General features: G+C 43.1%; 1 pseudogene; it reads left to right on the forward strand.

The window, feature by feature from the left end:
• Positions 1-4418: 4418 nt before the first annotated feature.
• Positions 4419-8606, forward strand: LOC136521232 (uncharacterized; annotated as a pseudogene).
• The last annotated feature ends 584 nt before the right edge of the window (positions 8607-9190 follow it).

Here is a 9190-nt window from a genome sequence, read left to right on the forward strand (position 1 = left end):
TAGTAGTGTACTTGAATACAATCTTATCAGCTAAGAATGTTAATCTATTTGATTTTCTCAGGCTGTCCAAGTTTATTGTTGTGTCTCAAGAACTATGAGCGACGTCCCAACTACCTAGATCAAGTTGAGGTTTGAGAAGAGGCAATTCGTCCATCAATCCTATCATAACCGTGCAGTTAATGGGTTTGTGGCGTCCTCTAGCTCTAGTACTCCGTTTTGTTTATTTGAGCTCCCCCTTAAATGGCCCACTGTTTCTGTAATCTCTATAGCCTTTGCGACTTGCACGTGTGCATAGTTTTGGTACGGTTCAAAAGAGTTGACATTATATTCGCGCGTCAGCTGAGCTGTAAACGTCTCCAACTGTCGTAATAATCAATTAATCAGATTATTTTAGTGAGAAGAGTTAGCCATGAGCAAGGACCCGTGACCGCATATTCATTTACTTTTTTTTTGTCTTAACTAGCAAATGTCTATATGTTGCAACGGAATTCACATATTGCCACTTGTTTTGGAATAAGAATTTGTACCACGGTTGAACGTGTATTATTCTAACTCGTATGAAAATGGGTCATGAGTTAGAATTAGGACTCTAATATCTATTTCATCATCATGCACTACTATTCTTAATAAAATAGACCAAAATTCTTATGCTCTAAGAGAGTGGTAGGACATACGAACTAAGAGAATGAAATTTTGGAGGAAGGAATTTCCACTCTTTAATATATTATAGCAAACATGTCCATATATTACAACGCGAGAAAAAGCTGTCAAACTTTCAAGGAAACGAGAACGAGAAAAGTACATATCTATTTATGTTTTACTTTTTTATAAAAATTTAGAAGCTATAACTTATTTTATGATGATCATATATGACATCTATAATATAAGTTAATATTGGGAATAATGCGGCAATGTTTTATTCGGTATGTATGTATGATCGAATTAAAATATAATCTTGATAAATTTTTTCTCCTATTGTAAAGCACATAAATATATCATAACTTTAATATTTATACTATCCATGTGTTGGTAAAGTTAAAATATCGAGTTCCAGCCCCCGTTCGGGATTGCATGGTGCATTCGTATAACTTAGAGGCTTTGTTTCGCATAACTGTTTATGACTCCATCTTCTCCTACGCTACCAACTAACGGCATGTTCGTTGGTTGGTTTCTGGGCTAGTTTGGGCTGGCTGGTGTTGGTTTGTTGTGAGAGGAAAACACTGTTGGCTGGCTGGTTTGGACTGGCTGAAACCAACAAGCGAACAGGGTGTATAGCAGTCCTGTTGGTATAAGTTGTTTTTCCCTCTCCTCGCAAAATGTACTAAGAGCCGAAAGAAGTAGAGTTAAGCAGCATGTTTGTTTGTTGGTTTCAGCCAGGGCTTATCAGCCAACCAATAGTATTTTTCTCTCACAATAAATTAGCACCAGCCGAGCTTATCAACCCAGAAACCAATCAGCAATCAGACTGAAGATATCGAGTTCGAGTCCTCTTGGGGGATTGCATGGTGCATTCGTACAACTTAGAGGCTTGTTTCGTAGAACTTTTTGACTCCAGCTTCTCCTACACTACCAACTATAGCCGTTCTGTTCTTATAAGTTTTTCTCTCTCCTCGCAAAATGTACTAAGAGCCGAAAAAAACCCACGTTTTATGCCTCCTCCGTCTCCGGCTCCTTTAGTACTATAGCTTAGAGTCACAGCCAAAAGAAACACGACCAAACAAGACCTAAATTAGATTGGATAAACAAACCGTTCAATGCAAGATTTCAGTTTATGGTTTGATTAGTTTGACTAGGGTTAAGGGTTCAAAGGCATGTAATATTGAATTTATTATTCATTTTTTATGTTTATAAAAAATAGGAATAGGAAGTGAAAAATCTCTACATCCAAAAAGGCTGAAATGTCATCATCTACTCGGTCGGTGATACTAAGTCTCCATCCGTGCTCGCGCGTATGCGTCGATACGAATCATCCTCTATTAGGAGCACACGAGTCTGGGTCCTACCTAGTTTCGATATGATAACCGGGTCACGTGTCTGTGTCCGAAAATAAGTCCTCGGAGCTCACACGTCTGTATCTGATTACCGAGGTTCAGTCCAAGATGATACGGAGGCAATAGCGCCCGGACATTCGATGCCAGCAGCATGTCCAGATGCAGCTCCTATTTTTAGCCAACCGAATCGTGGCCTAGTTCCTAGTCTCAGGCCTACCAATGGGAGCATCCCATCTCGGCATCCCCGCGTATAACAGAAAAAATAACCGAAGCGCTACCTGCCCGCGTAACGGAAGGAGAGAGTGTGTGCTCGTGTCTGCGCCGCCATCCCCTGGCGCGTCCCCTCTACAGACTGAAAAGGATGCAAGGCAGCAGAAGGCTAGGAGGAGACGCCAAGGCGAGGCAGTAGAAGGCGAGAAGGGAGATGCAACCTCTGATCTACTTTTGAAACATCTAGATGCACTACTTACAACATACAGAGGAAGACAGATGAAACACTTGAAATATGTGTTTAAAACACGTGAAAAACACTTGAAAACAATTGCAACACATACGCAACATCCAGATAAAACTATTACAACATACGTTTGAAACATATGCAACATCCAGATAAACACACGTGCAAGGTCTGAAAAACAGATGAAATATTGGGAACATACGCTTATAACATACTATATAAATCATTGCAACATATGCAACATCCCGATTTACTTTTGCAACATCCGTATGAAACATTTGCAATATACCTCTGAAACATACGTTTGTCACACGTGGTTTTTTAGCGCAACATGGCGCGGACAGCACGGTGGAGGCGGCCCCGATAGCAGATGGCAGCACCCGTTGAGGTGGAGGCGGCCGCGACACTCAGATGGAGGCGCCCCGTCGCGGTGGAGTCAGCCGGCAGGCCTACCTGGGCGTTGCGGCTCAAGGACGGCAGCGACGAATCTAGACTAAACTGCTGCCGGAGTCGCACAGATTCATGAACTCAATTTGATGAGGTCGTAGCTGGCCGGAATACGCGGGGTTCCACTGTTCGTACAAAGTTATCAGGGTCGCATGACCCCGACAACTTTGCACTGGCTTCGCCGCTGAAGGACGGTGGTGAGGAAGGACAGGGCCGACGCCGCCGAAGAGCTTGGCGACGAAGACGGCGGCGTGGCCCCGCGAGGCACCGTCAATCCACTACAGTAGCGCGGGGTGAATCTGCACGGACGAGGGCGCGCGACATGTGCGGAGCGAGGCGTGCGGCGCCACGGGCAGGAGTGAGCGGCGCTTGCGGGGAGCGAGGCGAGCGGAGCTGCTGTCGGGTGGTACCAGCGCCTCACGTCGGTGCTACCACACACACTGCCGTGACCACGCACCTGAGCACCGGCGTCCAGTGGCACAGCTGTGTGCGCCTCTACGCACGCAGAAGGCCCGAGCCTCGTCATGCTACCAGCTTGAGCCGTAGAATACGACCTGCGACACATCCGCTGGCGGTAGTGCGCGCCCACCAATCCCACCTCCATCCCGGTGACTCCCTCGTTACGGTGCGACGACGTTGTCGCACTAGCAGACTAGCTTCATTCCGAGTCCAGAGACCCGACCAACGTGGAGTCATGGAACAATGGTTGCGATTGCTCGACGCTCGCACAACACCCCATCGTCTCGACGTTGTCATGTGTTGAGTTCAGATTCCAGAAGAGGTGGATCGGAGGTCCCGACATTCAGCGGCTCAGGGAAGAAGCAAGCACTTAGTAGTGTAATTCATGTTAACATTTTTTTTAGCACCAAGACCAGTCTCAATGTAAGTTTCAAAGAAGTTTCAATCTCATTTAATGTTACGACACACTAGCAAATTTGTTGAGTTGACATGTCAATTACGAAGAGAGATAGAGAGAGTTTCATCCAGATCAAATTCTTTGTCACAATTACCAACATAAAAATTGATGTGACAGTCTTGATAACTGTGTCATGAAACTCTTTATTAAAACTGGCCTAAGTGACACACTCCTATTCTCTAAAATTAGCCTATGTTTCATGCACAGCATAAACTTTTAGCATTTAGATGTTCTTGGGAGTTTGTATCATTGGATTAGAGTGGTATTATTTGGTCCCGTTGTAACGTCCAGGTATGAACATGAAAACGGGAAAAAGGGCCGAACGACTAAAAAAACAGACGTGACCTAAAAACGGATTAAACAAAACCAACTATAAAAAAACTGGACGAAACAAAACGATGGAGAAAAACTGGACGAAACAAAAGGTGAGAAAAGAAAAACAGACAGCGCACGGATAACTGCATATACAGGCGGCGGCAACAAAAACCACAAAACCCTAGCAACCGGGAAAGCACCGTACAGGAGCAATGGACGAGTAGATGCATGGCATACCTCAACCCTAGGTCGGCAGCGTCGAGGATCCTTTGCCCTGGATGGAGCCCGTGCTATGGCGCGGAGGAGAGGGCGTGGGAAGGAGGAGACGGCGTGGGGATTTTTTACGCACGATGGAGGCCGGTTTGCCAACTACCAAAAGATGGGGAAGGGACATGGGGTACTCTTGGAGATGAGTTTTTCTCTTTTTTCCCAAAAAACATAGATAGGGAAGGGATACGGAGCACTCTTGGAGATGCTCTAACCGCACATTTGGTTGCTACCATTTTGTGACCTGCCAACTCGTTGACCGGCCGGCCAAACTTAGAGCAACTACATTGCTACATATCAGCGATCTCATACCCTTGTCATATGCAGAGCCATGTAGGATTTTTTTGCTGATGGAGAGGAGAGAGAGAGGAGAGAGAGAAAAAGGTCGTTGTTTCACGAAACAACCGTCTTATGAGCTAAAATTTAGGACTACAAGACAACTATTATACCATTGTATGATATTGTTGTTGTCATACAACTCACAACTTTATTTTTATTTTATACATAAATTAAGAAATATTGAGTTACTACAAGATAACTTAAAATATAATCATTATACATGTTATCTGTTACTGTCTTATATAAAATTAAATAGCACTACGTGAGACCGCCTACAGAAGCAATAATGTACTTGCCCTTACCGATTCGACCGTACAGCGGTCAGAAAAAGAAAAACGGAACGGACCGACGGAAAAAAACGAACCTAACGTAAAAAGAAGTCCGGGTCGTAAAAAACGGGACGATGGGCACAATGTGAGGAAAATGGACGGAAAAAAGGAAACAGAAAGAAAAAAAGAAAAAAAAGAAAAGAAAAAAAAAACAGAAAAAAAGAAGAAACTCCCTAGGTTTAGGAAATGTTTGATATGGCTAGTTTACTAAGTAGTTGGGCTAAAAATTAGCCCAAATTAGTTATGCTTCGCTAGTTAGTTGGCTAAAACCTAGTTGAAGATTTGGCTAAAAAATTAGTCTACTTATTAATCCTCTTGTTTGGATGCATATTTGAGCTAAAATTTGGTAGCTATAATTAGTCCATGGATCAAATATGCCCTTAATAGTAAGGAATAAATAGATAGGATCTTTATGTCTTTATATATATATATATATATATATATATATATATATATATATATATATATATAGAGAAACTGGAGAAACACTCGGTTCAAAGTGACATTTAAATCCAACTAGCTAATAGTTGGCTGCTAAAAATAAGCTGGGTGAATTCAAACAGATCTAGCCAATTATTAGTCAGACACTTAGCTAACAACTATCTCACTAGCTATCCTCGCATACCTAATAGTATCTTCTAAATTGAAAATAGACACTTCTGTACTCCTACCAACCTTTATTCATGTGTGTCCTACCAATAGAAATAGAAAAGGAAGGGGCATTATAGATAAAAGTACTATACATCCGTTTTTAGCTAGTGGATCCAAAAAAATAATTAGCCAGCTAAGAGCAACTCCAACAACATATTTGTATCTTTCCTAATTAATTGAAATAAAGATTTTGATAAAAAAAATACTCTCTGATAGCTTTTTTTTAATGAGATCTTCAAATATGGTCATCCTCTATTTTAAATTTTTTGCTAGCCAAAGATACAGAACAAAGTTAGTTCTCTAGTGTACGCACATGATATAGAGAAGCTCTTGGAGGGTGAAAAGATATAGAGAAGCTCTAATAGTTACTCCCTCCGTTCCAAATTATAAGTCGCTTTGCCTTTTTTTAGCAAATTCGATGTACCAAAAAAGGCAAAGCGACTTATAATTTGGAACCGAGGGTGTAGCTAACTATCATTCAAGATTAATTAGGATCCATAGAGCTAATACTTATCTGCTAATAATTAGCTGTTTTGGATCCAAACATGACATCTAATAGTCTAACTAATTGTTTGCTAAATACCTAACTAACTGGGCCAAACTAACTAATAGCTAGCTAGATAACCCTTCATTCCAAACTAATAGTAGTTCTAGCTTTTCTATGTATATTGCTTTTGTTACACAACTAGATATATAGATATGTCTAGATACAAAATAAAAGTTATGTATTTAGAAAAGCCAGAACAATTTATAATTTAGAATTGAGAGAGTATTAACTATGAGATATTATAGCTAGATAACTAGTAGCAAATAATTGATACAAAATATTCTTATTTTTAAGCCGTTATTAACTAGCTAACTGTAGTTGGCTAGTGTACCCAAACAAGATGCCTAGTATACCCTGGTAGAGTATCATCACTCCTCACTAATCCCAACTTCCAAGTAAATGAAAATGACCCATTCCACCTTTTGGCCCTTGCACGAGAAATTTGGGTGCCACGTGCGATTCAAATTTTCTCCTAATATATGAATACTATATTTGGTTTTATAAAACGTAAGGCAAAAATGCATAATCCGAGCTAGCTAGCTGTGTTCCTTGACTATGATTAATTAGATGGCCAATTCATTTTCAATTTTTATTGCTCTTTCGTGTGTTAGGTAGAAAATTCTGTATAATCGGCCGGCAGAAGTTCTGAATTTGAACTGATTGTACCGTCAATACAAAAATCTTCAGAAGGTAAACAAACAAATAAATAAGATGAGAAGCCTCTCTTCTCAACATTTCTCTAACATCGGCCTGTTGCATTGACCAGACATAAAAACTGGCTACACGTACTCCTACACCATATTATAGGCCAATACAAGTATACAACAATCATAGAACCAATGCTGACCTATTAGAGAATTCTCTAGCTTGCTACACATGGTATGTCACAACTATTTGTTTATTAGTCACCTATAGACAATCTCCAGCGATGACAGATCACTACACAAGCAACAAGATAGAAGAAGATCTGACGACATGAAAAACCACTCTGCCAAAGCATCCCATTCATCGCTTGATTATATATAGACACACACGCCTAGTCACAAAAACGTGCACACAAAGAAAGAAGAACTGAAGGTGGAAGAAGAAGAGAATAGGGCCTCGCTCGAAGACTAGGGCGGCAGCAATGTCGACGTACCTGAACTCCTGAAGAAGCCGTCCCCGTACACCACCGTCGACTCCCTCATCGTCCTCCTCCCTCTCACCCTGATCTTATGCTTCACCTTTCTCCTTCCGCTGTCCGCCTACTTCCGCAACCCGCTTGCCACGGCTATGGCTACAACTACCAGCGCCTGCGTCGGCACCACCGCCGGGGCCGTCCGCGCTGCGCCAGCAGCAGCAGCCGTGGACAACGTCGGCGACGGTGTCGGTAGCCAGCGCCCGGCCCCGGCGGAGCTGATGAGCGTCCTCGTCGGCGTGCACACCATGCCCGGCAAGCACTCCCGGCGCCACCTCAACCGCATGGCGTACGCGCTGCAGCAGCAGACGACGCCCGCGCTCCGCGCCGCGGCGCGCGTCGACGTCCGGTTCGTGCTGTGTGCGCGCCCGATGCCGCCCGAGCACCGCGCGTTCGTGGCGCTCGAGGCGCGCGCCTACGGCGACGTGCTGGTCCTCGACTGCGCCGAGAACGCGGAGGACGGGAAGACGTACACGTACTTCGCCAGCCTACCCGCCATGCTCGGCTCCGGCTCCGGCTCCGGCGGCGGCGGCGGACGGCCGTACGACTACGTGATGAAGGTGGACGACGACACGTTTCTGCGGCTGGACGCGCTGGTGGAGACCCTGCGCTCGGCGCCGAGGGAGGACATGTACTGCGGCATGGGGCTCCCGTTCCACGACCGGGAGTTCCCGCCGTTCATGCTCGGCATGGGCTACCTGCTGTCCTGGGACCTCGTCGAATGGATCGCCACCTCTGACATGGTCAGGAGGGAGGCCAAGGGTACGCTACGCACTTGCATTTCATGCATCCGTTCTTGCACAAATTTCCTTATTGACTACTAACATATACTACTCTACTACTACGTACACTCCTCATGAAAATGTTTTCAGAACATCATTAATTAGTACAATAGTTTTTAACAATGTTTAGCAACATGTATATATGCATATTCAGGTGTAGAAGTAGAAGATCTGACCACAAGCAAATGGCTGAACATGGGCCACAAGGCCAAGAATCGGGTGCACATTTTCCCCAGGATGTATGACTACAAAGAGTGCCAAAGCTGAGGACTTCTTGGAGAACACCATTGGGGTGCATCAGCTGAAGCAGGACATAAGGTGGGCACACACACTGGAGCACTTCAATGTCACCCGGTTGGAGCCCTCCAGCAAGCTACACAACTTCTAGAGAGCGGGGATCGGAATCCTCAGATTCTTTTGCAAACAATATGTAAATTTATAGTATTGTTGATTTGTGGGTGTGGCGAATTAACTATGAAGGGTTGTTGATACGTTGCTTGAAATATATATATATATATATATAGAACTACTATTCTATATCTGGCCATAGAATAACTTATTCTGTAGCCACTTTGAGTTACGATAATTACTATGTTAATTTACAGTAACTCCTTACTAAGTGGTTTACTATAACGTTATGGTAAATATTCTCATGTGTTATAGTAACCCAACTATTATAAATATGTATTGACATTATGGTAAATTAGTATATAAAATTATGGTAAATAGAGGTGGCTACAGAATAACTTATTTTGTAGCCGGCTGCTGAATAGCCTCTCCCTATATATTTGATAGCTTCCACTGCGAAGTTATATACATCTTGTTGACAATATCTTTTCATAATGCACGTATATCTTTTCATAATGGCACGTTAATATAAGAAAAGGGCATTGTCAACTGGATAGGGACTCCAAGAGTTTTGAATTCAGAAACTCAGATAAATCAGTTTTGTGACGAATACTAGGTTGATGT

This window comes from Miscanthus floridulus, chromosome 18, assembly GCF_019320115.1.
Source record: "Miscanthus floridulus cultivar M001 chromosome 18, ASM1932011v1, whole genome shotgun sequence".
NCBI classification, from domain to species: domain Eukaryota; kingdom Viridiplantae; phylum Streptophyta; class Magnoliopsida; order Poales; family Poaceae; genus Miscanthus; species Miscanthus floridulus.